This window comes from Terrapene carolina, unplaced genomic scaffold (assembly GCF_002925995.2).
Source record: "Terrapene carolina triunguis isolate 2854851 unplaced genomic scaffold, T_m_triunguis-2.0 Scaffold231, whole genome shotgun sequence".
NCBI classification, from domain to species: domain Eukaryota; kingdom Metazoa; phylum Chordata; order Testudines; family Emydidae; genus Terrapene; species Terrapene triunguis.
In genome coordinates, this window is record NW_020664582.1 from 19224875 (window position 1) to 19237223 (window position 12349).

General features: G+C 40.4%; 1 long non-coding RNA gene across 1 annotated transcript; it reads left to right on the forward strand.

Annotated features, from left to right (window-relative positions):
- Positions 1–2831: 2831 nt before the first annotated feature.
- Positions 2832–9587, forward strand: LOC112102878. The gene is made up of 4 exons (XR_002907789.3): positions 2832–5330; positions 6493–6566; positions 7064–7185; positions 9476–9587. It is a non-coding gene; the product is annotated as an uncharacterized LOC112102878 (long non-coding RNA).
- Positions 9588–12349: the final 2762 nt, after the last annotated feature.

Below are 12349 nucleotides of genomic sequence, written 5' to 3' on the forward strand. Positions count from 1 at the left end.
GTGTGTAAGTCTTTATAGAGTCATGTTCTAAACTGAGACAAGATATAACATGATAGAAAAATTGGTGGGGGTGAAGTAGACTCAGGGTTACAGAAATAAGAGAATGCATTTTCTATGTTGATGATCTATGCCCCTTGAAGGTTACTTAGGAAACTTAAAAACAGAAATAATGTAGGTTTATTTATAAAGTGTATTTTAAGGAGATGGTGGAAAGTCATGAAGAGGGCTCCATGTATAGGCGGCTAATGAGGAAGAAGGAACAGATGAACATGGAAGAAGGGTAGCATAGTCAGATTCATTTTGATTGTCATGTTCTAACAAAATACTGCAACTAGGGTTGCAAACAAACAAAAAACTCACAAGGGTGTCATCCTGTGAGCCTTCTGTGTACAGGGCTCCTGTTGAAATTGATAGGAAGTTCAGCATGCAGGAGGCTTCCAGGCCTGAGCTCAGTGTTTAGGTTACAAACTGTCCAGAGGAGACAAAGCTTACCTTTGGAATGAAGATAGTTCATAGAGTAATATTTTGCATGTGTCTTGTAAAATATTTTTTATAAAATGTAAATTTTGGGTCAAACATGATGGGGCAGTGTCCCTTTAGAGAGGATTTAACCACCAGCTGAGAGAGATCATTGAAAGAGACATTTTGCTCTGCAAGGAGTGGAACATGACAAATGTTTTACCAACAGTGGTCCCCCTAGCCTCACATCACAGGCCCAGATGCAACATGTCCTCTCCTGGAGGTCTGGAGAAGGTAGGGTGACCAGAGGGCAAGTGTGAAAAATCGGGACAGGGGTTGGAGGGTAATAGGAGCCCATATGAAAAAAAGCCCCAAATATCAGGACTGTCCCTATAAAATCGGGACATCTGGTCACCCTAGGAGAAGGACCAGCATAGTACGTAGCTTTAAAAAGGGAACAAAGAGGACCCAGAGAGTTACAACCCAGTCAGCCTAACTTTAATACCTGGAAAGATACTGGAGCAAATTATTAAACAATCAGTTTATAGGCAGGTAGAGGATAACAAGGTTATAAGGAATAGCCAGTATGGATCTTTCAATTAAATCATGTCAAACCAATCTAATTGCCGCCTTTGACAATGCAATGGATATGCTGCATTTCTCTCTTTTAAATAGCTTCTAACTGAACAATGGATTTTATTTTAATTAACCTTCATTCTGAAAACTAATTCCAAATCTCCTAGACTTACCTTAAAACATCTCCTGTGCAGCCTTTGAGAATGTCCTCCTCTGAATAATCTCTTCACAGTATGTTTCAGGGGCCCAGAGCAGCCGGCAGAGAGGTAAATCACTGTGGGGCAGGAGGCAGCGCTGGGGTGGCTCCTACCCTGCGGTAGGCTCAGCTGCTAGTCCCAGCTGGGCTGGGGAGGACGGGACTTCCTCTTCCCTTGCACGGCATTCGGGGCTGGGTTAGACCCGCTCTCAGATTTCTCTCCTGGCTGAAGGAAGCTCTGCAAACTCCCACCACGCGCTTACTGCACCCAGATTGCCCCACACAAAACCCTTTCAACTCACATCTGGATCCCCCGACACTAAGCCCCTCCATACTTGGATCCTGCTTTGCTGAGCCGACCTGCCCACACATGGTGCACCTGGCACAGAGGGGCAGGGCTCTGGGGTATTTCTGGGGCAGGCCTGGTCCTTGCGCGGTGTCAGGGTTGGGTGCACTCTCACCGCTGAGTCCGTGTCCCAGGGGGAGCTGCACAGTGATCTCCCACCTCTGTGCTGCCAGTGGCCTGTGCTCCCCAATGACATGGTGGAGCCTCCACATTTATTTGACAAATAAAATTTGCAGAATTTTAAAATATTGTGTGCAGACTTGTTAAAGTTTTGGCGCAGAACGCCCTCAGGAGCACCATCGGCAGTACAGGAGAGCATCGCACACTAGCTAGCAGTAATTTTCAAAGGCAATGGGGACCATTATAAACCCTACGGTTATTTTAATTTTTAAAACTGATTTTAAAAGCATTAACAGCAACCATCCTATACAAAGCTATAGCAACTACCAGAATGAGCCCATCGAGCTGGCCAAAGGCCGCCCGCCTCCTGCTAGCAAGCTGGGCACTAGTGTCTTGCCTGCCTCTGGCCTGTTGGCATGGCGGTTGGTTCGGGTCAGCTCAGCGCTCTCTACACAGCCCCCACACCTCGCTGGGGGGAGGCATACAAGGATAAGGAGTTAAAACCCAACACGATTCCAGAGGGACCCATGTGCAGCCCTGGGGTGGGCGTGCGGCTCGTTGCGGGGTTTGTGCCAGTTTTCGAGGGAAGGGGTGTCACATCACAGCTGGCACGGTGCGGCGCTCGCCCTGGGCGGGGAGAGAGGCTTGGCTGAAATCTCTCACCCCCGTCATCATGCGAGTCTCCCCGGCGAGCGAAGGGCAGACCAACCGCCTTTCCCGCGCTTTTGTTCAAATCCCAACGGCCAACGGGCCGCCGGCGGGGGGAGTGGAAGCGCGAGGGGCTGGGCAGCCAATCAGAGAGCAGCGTGCGGAGGCTGGCCCCAGCGGCCGAAATTCGCGCGCTGAGCCTGAGGAGCGGCTGCTCCTCCCGCGGAGAGAGGTGAGGGCGGGGCGATGTCAGCGAGGCCGGCTGTGAGGGGCAGCGCTGCCTGAACGCTCCCCTCCCCCCAGGCTGGCAGGCGCTGGTGTGTGGCAAATGGGGGGAGGAGGGTGTTGAAGCCCCTGGATTTAAGGGGCGGCGTGTGGACGCCTGGCCCTGGGCGCCGTGCCTGAGCGCGGCGAGCGGCCCGGAGACCCCCCGGCTGCGGGCGAAACAACGGTGAAAACAGCCCGCGGGGGTGAGGGGTGTGCTGCCACCCGCCCTCCTCAGCAGGGCTTCGCGAGCTCGGTGGGCCTCCGCCTCTCCGCGCCTCGCCCCCTTCCCGTCCGCCGTCCTGGCGCCTCCCCGAGCAGCGGCGCGGAAAGGCGCGGGGGACACCCGCTGGGCGGCGACAGCTCGTGCCCGACATGTGCCAGTGTTGCCACTGCTGGTGCTGGGCTGAGGCCTTCGCGTCTCGGCTCCTGCGGTTGGGGGAGACTCTCGGCTGTCATTGAAGTGTCCGTTCCGGCCCCCCCGGCTGGAGAGAACAGTGCAGACCTGACGCACGTGCACCCGAAAGGCTCCAGCGTAGAACCCAAGGCAAAGGAGGGCAGCCCTTGTCGAGTTTTACTCGCCTTTAGAAGCTACTGTAATGATTTGAGAGGGGGCAGGATTCATGCTATCTGAATGACTGCCGTTCAGTTCTGCAGGAAGGAAGGGATCTATGCGCCTCTCTTTCCTGTACCTGGCTTTAAAGAAGCTAAGTAGAAAATACAGGTTTTTTGGGGTGGGGGCAATTAAAATTGTTGACACTATGACTAGCTGTAGATGGATCCGTTTGAATATAAACACACCTGGCTACATAAAGGGAGCATACACCCCATCTATATTATGCCCACTAAGAAAAGTAAAAACGGCAGTGAATTTCTTGATGAGGAGAGTGTTGGGGAAAATTATTCCCACTTCATATAACAGTACTTTCCAGTAAAAATTCAGAGTTCTGGATAGTCTGACCTATTTTGCTAATCCTCTGCACTGCCATGCTGAAGTTTCCTAGATTGTGTCCTACCTTGATTTCTTACTCCCTATACCAGCAGAAGCTATGATTTCATTAAAAAAATTGAATAATTAATCAATTACTTTTTCATTTAGTACCACAACAGCTTGAGAAAACTTAGTGATACAGTGATATCACTTAGTGATACAGTCTTTCAGCATTGACACAAGGATGAGGGAAATACCTCTGAAAAAATGTCTACAAAGAGTCAAGGACTAAACAGTATGCAAATCCATCAACTAGTTATCAACACAAACACAGCCTGTTTGCAGACCTGGATTTATCCAGTGCCATTTTGGAGCTTGTAGAGAAGAAAGGACCAGAAAGAAAACATGGTCAGACAGGCAGCTGCTGAATTAGCTAAGAGAAACAAAGTGGAGATACTACAAAAAGGACAGGTTCTAAACCCACAGGACCCCATCCAAGGACTATTAGAATAAGAATAAAGAAAAATTTGTATCAAGAAGGAAAAACAAATTAAATTGTCTCCTAACCTGGGGAAAATGGGTGCACAAAACATAAACTTTGCATCAAAATTATTGCTACAGATTTTCAGAAGTTTAGCTGTTTTTAATGGGAGGGAATTTATTTTGATTTGTGTGTAATATTGTACTGTATTCCTATGCTGTATATCACATGTATATTTGGCCTGGTTTCCCAAATTTGTTCAGTGTAAGTTAGTTCATTCTTTCATTGTAGTTTTAGGAAAGCTAAAAGTAGTATTTTGTCAATACAGGGGAAACTTAAACTGACCATCTTTTCCTTCCATTAATGCCAGAAGGAGTTAGTTATGTAAATTCCCGATTATTAGTGGGAGAATTCAAACTGTTAAGCCTTAGCCATATCAGGTTTTCAACTAACAACTCAAACGCCTAGAATAGATGCTGTTTGCACCAGTGCAGAACAATTTGCACTCATGGAATTTACCCTAGGGTACGTTGTATTGCACAAATCATGTTGCATCAGTGTAAACCAGTTCTGTGTTAGGAGTTTGCACTGGTGCAGCTACATCAGTGGAAGAAATGCCAGTATAAATTTTACTGAACGCAGACCTGGGGAATATCTATACTAATCTTCTTTTCTGCAGCGTTCTTATGTTTCTATAAGTGTATCGTCCTATATGCAGCATATATGTTCAGATGTGCTGAACAGCCTTGTGTCAATTTTATGGATGCTGCATGTGAAGCATATTATCCAAGCGTAAATATTTTGGTGCAAGTATGTATTTACTAATACAGGAAAACAGGTGAATGAGAAAGTAAACAGCACTCAGTAATAAAAATAAATATATACAAAAACATATTCTTCACTAACCTGCCAATAGGTCAAAGGGCCAAAGAAAGTTCTCCCATTGTCAATTTAGGGCCAGATTCTAATACCCTTAAACATAAGTAGTACCTTAATAGGCAACTCGTCCCACTGAAGTCAGTGCTATTACTTTTGGAGTAAGGTACTAAATGTATGACAAAACAGACTGTGGCATTATAAAATTCCTTCCCATTTTCTAATCAGAGACCAAAGCCTTGAAGAAGGAGATCTTTATTTGAAGAGGCCATAGTTTCATCTCCTTCAAAGCCTGGCCCCATACTAACATTCACTATGGAAGAAATATACACTTGAAAATGTATTTAATTAAAACATTATCTTCTCTTTAACCCCTTTAGCTGATATCACTTTGAGTCCCAAGCATTTATAGTATCCAACAAAATGAAGTAATGTAAGTGGTTATACTGTTAATAAGTGTTTTTATTAATTTTGTGTCTAATAAAATATTGTGAGTTTGAATTTGTTTTTGCAAGCAACTCAAAAGTATTTTAGATTTAAAATGTGAAATTTTACTTCCCATTAATCTATAATGAGCATTAATACTTCTTGATATTTTGTTAAAATGGGTAAATTATTTAGGTTTAAAAAGTAGCTACAGTACATATTCAGTAACCACTGTTCAAAGCAATATTTATTACACATACAGAATGTTGCACAGATTGCAGTAATTTTTTGAACTACACAATGTGCGGGGTATGAGGCTACGTCCATCAACTCATTTCACATAGACCGTCAACAACTGGTGGTAACTTTTGGTCAGTATTGAGGGTCTTTATCCCATTGCTTATTATATCACCTGAGTGATCCATTCAACAATTTAAACATTAAATTTTGCAGAATTCAAAGATTTTATAAAACTATAGGGGAAAATAAGGTAACATACTTTAAAATGCCTTGACATTGTTCTCATTGCAGTTGATTCTGATTAATTGTGAGTCAGAACTATTTGTGTATCTTGCTACAGTTATCACTCTTCACACAGGCAAATACTCCTGCCTTTTTCTCCATATGGCAATAAATGTCTAGGTTCAAATTGTATGCATTTTAGCTGCCTTAACAGAAGAATCCATTAGTTCAGTGTAGAACTTCTTCAATCTTCCAATTATATTACTGAGTTGAGGGAAGCAGGGAAAAGACAAACGGTCTGTTTCCCTCTTGAGCTTGTAAACAGCTTATTTTTATTTGTCCTAGACTAGGAATTGTCAGAAAGTCAGCAAACACTCATTTAATAGTATTTATTATTTTTGGTATGCAGTAGCTAAGTACAAGTGTTTGAGCACAGGTATAAAATAATCTTATTCAAGTATTACAAAAAAATGGAAACATTAATATTGATTAATTGAATCAACTGCTCATGTGGTGGGATTTGGTTGGTAGTTTTTGAAAGCACCTACAAACTAATTATGCTTTTGAGTGTCAAGGATTGTGTACAGAGAAAAATGTTCAAGATACATTTTTTGTCAAAAATGTCAAAAAATTACATTAATTTGCCAGTTTAAAATTTTGTCTATTTCCATAATATATGTTGACCAGATACTGTGGTTTATATATAGTACAGGTATTTGAGTGAGATGCAAAGAGAGTTCATTGAAAATATCCTGGAAGGTGGATAGTGACAATAAAACAGGTGAATGTTCCTCAGATGAGATTGTAGTTTTACAAATAAAAAAGGGGAAATGAATGGGTGGCAGCCTCCTTTAGCCATAATTCTTGTAAAGTTAAAAGCTCAGAGAATTTTGAAAAATTAAGAAATCAGAAAAATGTTATTAGCACCAAAATAAACTGGCATTTAGGGAGATTATGAAGTTTAAATCAGGCATTTAAAAGAGACCGTTTTAAAAACATACTAAACTTTTACATTCAAATGCTTCCTAGTCATACCATTGGAGAAGGAAATCATAAGCAAGTCCTTTTGTTTTCTAGTCAGCTATTTGTGATGCTAAGTACACTTAAATTTCTAGAAGACTACTCTTTTTTCCCCCTGAAAAATTGGTATTTACAAATACATTTGGTCCAGGTTGACTAGTGAGCAAACACCACTAGCCATGGGCAGGAAAAAATATGGAATTTATATTGTTCCCTCAACCTTGCCTCTCCTTAATTTCCTAAAAAATTTCTTTACAGAAGACACTAAAGTAGAATTGCCATCTTTGGAAAATCTTATGTCCACATACGACGCATCATAAACTGTGGTTCCGGTTCGAAGAAAAGAGAGTCTACTTATACTGGGCTGCATCACATCAGAGGTAATATTAAAAAAAAAAAAAATTCAAAACCAAATAGTACTGAGGTGGGAACTATACCTTCTCTGATTTTTTTTTTTTTGGTTAACTTTTTTTTTTTAATAATTGCCCTACATTTCTGGTATATAGTATCTGTGTGTGATGAGAGAATCCCATGTCAAGGGAACTTTCCCAGCTACCAGAGTCACAGACTTTGAACTGAAACAAAACAGTAAGACCTTTAGATATATGTTATGCTAGAAAAAACAAGTCACAATTTGGAAGAGTGGTCAATTTCAAATTCATTAATAGTTTGCAGTCTTTTTTTCCCCAACATTATTCTTTATAATATGATTCATAGATTCTAGGACTGGAAGGGACCTCGAGAGGTCATCGAGTTCAGTCCCCTGCCCGCATGGCAGGACCAAATAATGTCTAGACCATCCCTGATAGACATTTATCTAACCTACTCTTAAATATCTCCAGAGATGGAGATTCCACAACCTCCCTAGGCAATTTGTTCCAGTGTTTAACCACTCTGACAGTTAGGAACTTTTTCCTAATGTCCAACCTAGACCTCCCTTGCTGCAGTTTAAGCCCATTGCTTCTTGTTCTATCCTTAGAGGCTAAGGTGAACAAGTTTTCTCCCTCCTCCTTATGACACCCTTTTAGATACCTGAAAACTGCTATCATGGCCCCTCTCGGTCTTCTCTTTTCCAAACTAAACAAACCCAGTTCTTTCAGCCTTCCTTCATAGGTCATGTTCTCAAGACCTTTAATCATTCTTGTTGCTCTTCTCTGGACCCTCTCCAATTTCTCCACATCTTTCTTGAAATGAGGTGCCCAGAACTGGACACAATACTCCAGCTGAGGCCTAACCAGAGCAGAGTAGAGCAGAAGAATGACTTCTCGTGTCTTGCTCACAACACACCTGTTAATACATCCCAGAATCATGTTTGCTTTTTTTGCATCAGCATCACACTGTTGACTCATATTTAGCTTGTGGTCCACTATAACCCCAAGATCCCTTTCTGCCGTACTCCTTCCTAGACAGTCTCTTCCCATTCTGTATGTGTGAAACTGATTTTTCCTTCCTAAGTGGAGCACTTTGCATTTGTCTTTGTTAAACTTCATCCTGTTTAACTCAGACCATTTCTCCAATTTGTCCAGATCATTTTGAATTATGACCCTGTCCTCCAAAGCAGTTGCTTTGAGAAAAAACATATAATCAATTGTAATTTTGCATAATATCCAACCACTTTAACACTGAAATACATTGGATAAAACATTAAGGTGCTTACAATAAATATTTTTATATAAACAGATTATAGCAAAGATAACTTACTTTAGTGCAGTCATAATGCATCAAAGTAGTCATTACACAAAAATTTACAAGGAAAACATAAAACAATAAGCTGTTTTTTCTTTTGCTTTTAATATACCTATTCATTCTTTGGAAAATTTATTCTATCACCTAGAAAGTGTGGAATACTGCTAGACGTACAAGAAAACTACTGAATATATTGCAGCAACAAGCACAATAGCCACATGGACTTAATACATTGTGCATTTGAGAGGAGGATTTGGCCCATTAAATCCAAATCTAACAGTTCACAATGTGTGGGTGAATTGGTTATGCCCATGTGTTGAAAAGTTTAACACAGAAATTGAACTTAGTTTTTCTGTTTTTAAATCTTTACCATAATTGAATTTGGAGCCTTTATAGTTGATATTTAATGCATTGCTGGCAAATTCCAGCCACTGTTGCCCTTAACTAATTTATCATTTTAAAAAAATCTTTTTCATATGCAGTGTGTTGGGGGATTTTTTTAATCACAAATAGATTTTTATTACAATTTCGTCGTGTTCCGATGTAGAATGACAGGGCTATACTTTTAGTACCTCTGTTGTTTGTTCTTTTTGTTACTTTATTATATATTATCTTGGGGAAAAACCTCTGTAAAATGTAAAATATTGGAAAGATTGTTAGTTTTGTAGGGCCTGATCTTGCAAACACTTGTGTAGTACTTTTTGCTGTCCACAATCCCATTGACCTCAAATGAAGTAGTGAACATTACCGCTGGAATTTTCAAAGAGGCCTAAAGAAGTTAGGCACCCAACTCTTATTGAAAGTCAGTAGGATTTGTGCATCTAACTCCCTTCGGCCCATTTGAAAATCTCTGCCTACACCAACTAGTAAATATACAAGTTTGGGCCCTCAGATGCTTAGGCTTTGATCATGAAACGCTATTAAAACATGTGTCACTTACTCATTTGAGCTAAATTACACATATGATTATTAAATGCTTTGCAGGATCAGGATTTATGGTCTTAATCCTACAGTGTTTTGCACTGGCATAGCTTTGCAATGTCCCATTGAAGTAAATGGGACACCATACTGACACAAGGAACTGAGCAAGCTGATCTTTTGGTAAGTTCAAGGCCCATGTGATTTTTATTTTGTGAATATGTATAATATATTACTTCAAATTTAATATTGAAGAGTAACATTATTTGCTAAATAAACTTTATTTTAAACATGCCCTTTACTGAGCCATTGTCTTTGCTCTCAAAATGTAATTGAGTCTGCATCTCCTCTTGCCCTCAAAAGATAAATGGAACAGTTGCATGCATATTTGCTCAGTTACATTCAGCAAAATTTCTAACTCTGAATTGCTAGGACCCAGGAAATTAAACAGGCATTTAAAAACTGAATTCATGCTTAACTGTATTCTGTATAAGGTGCTTTCTTAGGTAAACTAAGAAAGTGAATAACTCGTTTCTGAATTTTCCGTGGTTTCTAAATCTGTTAGAAGTTTGAAAATAAAATGTCTTTCTACAACACTTAACCTTTTAATTCAGGCAAATATGGATTTCTCTCCCCTGGCCTGCTCAGTGTTTCATGATGATTATTTGTTTTTCTGCCACTATTATCAGTGATGTTAGCACAACTCAAGGAATTGTGTTAGCTAAATACTACTGTAGAACCTGCAGAAGGAGCACAAGAGCATCACAATTGTGTGTGTTTGTGATTTTTTAAATCGATGGATATAGTAATATATGTTTTTCAAATGGATATTTAGAATAATGTATCACCTTTAAAGATTTGGATTTGGCAGCTTCAAGACGAAGTAATTTTCTTACCCAAATTACGTTTTGGCCTATTTTAATCCTGGAAGGGGAGAATGACAGGACAGATTAATCAAAGTCCAGAAAACTCTAGGCCTTAATCCTGCAAACTCAAAAGCATGTGTATAACTTTATTTAAGTGAGTAGCCCCACTGATGTCACAGGACTACTTGCATTAGTAAAGTTATACATGTGCTTAAGTGTTTGCAGGATTGGCGACTTAATTTAGAAATCTGGAGAGCTCCAGAATTAAGTAGGTCAACTAAACTATTTGGCAATGCCTCTCCAAGCAGAAAATACTTCCAGTTTGTTTTTCCCTGATGCTATGAGCACAAATAGGGTGACATTCCAGCAGTTTTTAATACAAGTTATAACTTTTCCCTCCAAATTTAACTTCAGTATATTAGTGCAGTGAATTGAATACACAAACTGTTGAATGAAATGCACAAAAATGCAACATAGCTCTTCCTGAGTATAAACAATCTATCATAATTTGTGCTAAGAGCCAATACCATTTGGTATAATGTATTTCTAGTAAGATGTAAAGAAGCTCCAATAGACAAATAGTACTCAGTGTTGCATAGCACAAAAGCTACTCTGTCATCCAATAGAATGGCAGAGAGCCACAATATAATTCTGGAGAGAAGTTCTCACATTGTGATGAGATTAGGGTTGTTGCATTGAAGTGGCTCTGTCTTCACATTGATGAAATCTCATGGTGCAGACATCGCAATACAATGTCAAGACATTGCCCCACAATTTATTCTGTGGCTTTCTGCAGCTCCTTTTGATGCAACAACAACAAGGAGTCTGGTGGCACCTTAAAGACTAACAGATTTATTTGGGCATAAGCTTTCGTGGGTAAAAACCTCACTTCTTCAGATGCAACAGTTTTTCTTTCCCCTCATATCTCTATTTCCTGCCAGCCATTAACAAAGGAGTAACAAACCCTGCAGTTTTTCTCCTATCATCGTTTGGATGGTCACGAAGGCATCCTGCCAGCTCTGGTACATTTACCTAGCACTCCCCATTTTGCCTTGTATATTGGGCAGCTTGGCAAACTCTCCTGTATTTGTCACTCTGCTCGCTTTGCCTGTGAGTAGGTAGAGTAAGGGTCATGTCAGTCAAACCTGTAGACTCCCTGACAGGCCCATAAAGAGTCTCTTTAGGAAGGCTTTGGAGTCAGGGATTTTCAACCTGGGATCTGTGGACCTGTGGGGGTCTGCAGACCATGTCTAAGATTTCCAAAGGGGTTTGCGCCTCCATTTGAAATTTTTTAAGGGTCCCAAACTGAGAAAAGGTTGAAAACCACTGCACTAGACCATCCAGATGCAAAATTTAAATAGCATTTAATTTGAAAAGAAGTTTAGTTGGGGATTGGTCCTGCTTTGAGCAGGGGCTTGGACTAGATGACGTCCTGAGGTCCCTTCCAACCCTGATATTCTGTGATTCCATGAGACAAAAGTGGTTTCACTTTCTATGGACATTGTCAGAAAAATAATCAACCACAAAGGATTATGATTTGGTATTCTGTCCAGACCCTTCCTCTACATACAAAAATTATTCCCTGGTATTTTCTGCTGCTCTTTTTTTCCTCTTCCAGAATCAGGTATAGCTATTTTTAAATATAATTTCTATCTCATTTGAAATGATTTGAAAAGTTCTTGACACCATACTTTTAATAACCATTTCAAATCCTATTTTAATAGAAAGTATCCAATACAACGGTACTTCACAAAAATGTTGTGGCTGGTTCTCTGTGTGTATTCTTCAACATCTTGATTCAAAGGTTGTGAAATACCTCCTCCTCCTCCTCAGCCCATCTGGATAAAAATAGGGACTAAATATGAATAATTTTCCCGCCACGTAAAAATTCTACTAAATTGTTGGTTTTATCTTTAAAAAAAGTTTTGATTCCTTTTTAAACACATTAAAATGTGTGAAACTTCCTGCTACAGTGTATTTATTGCTTTTTGTTTTATTTTGTCAGGAGGCTAATCCTCTCATAATTTTTGCATAGTTTGCAGTATATGTGTGTCTTTCAGCCAAACTTTCTTTT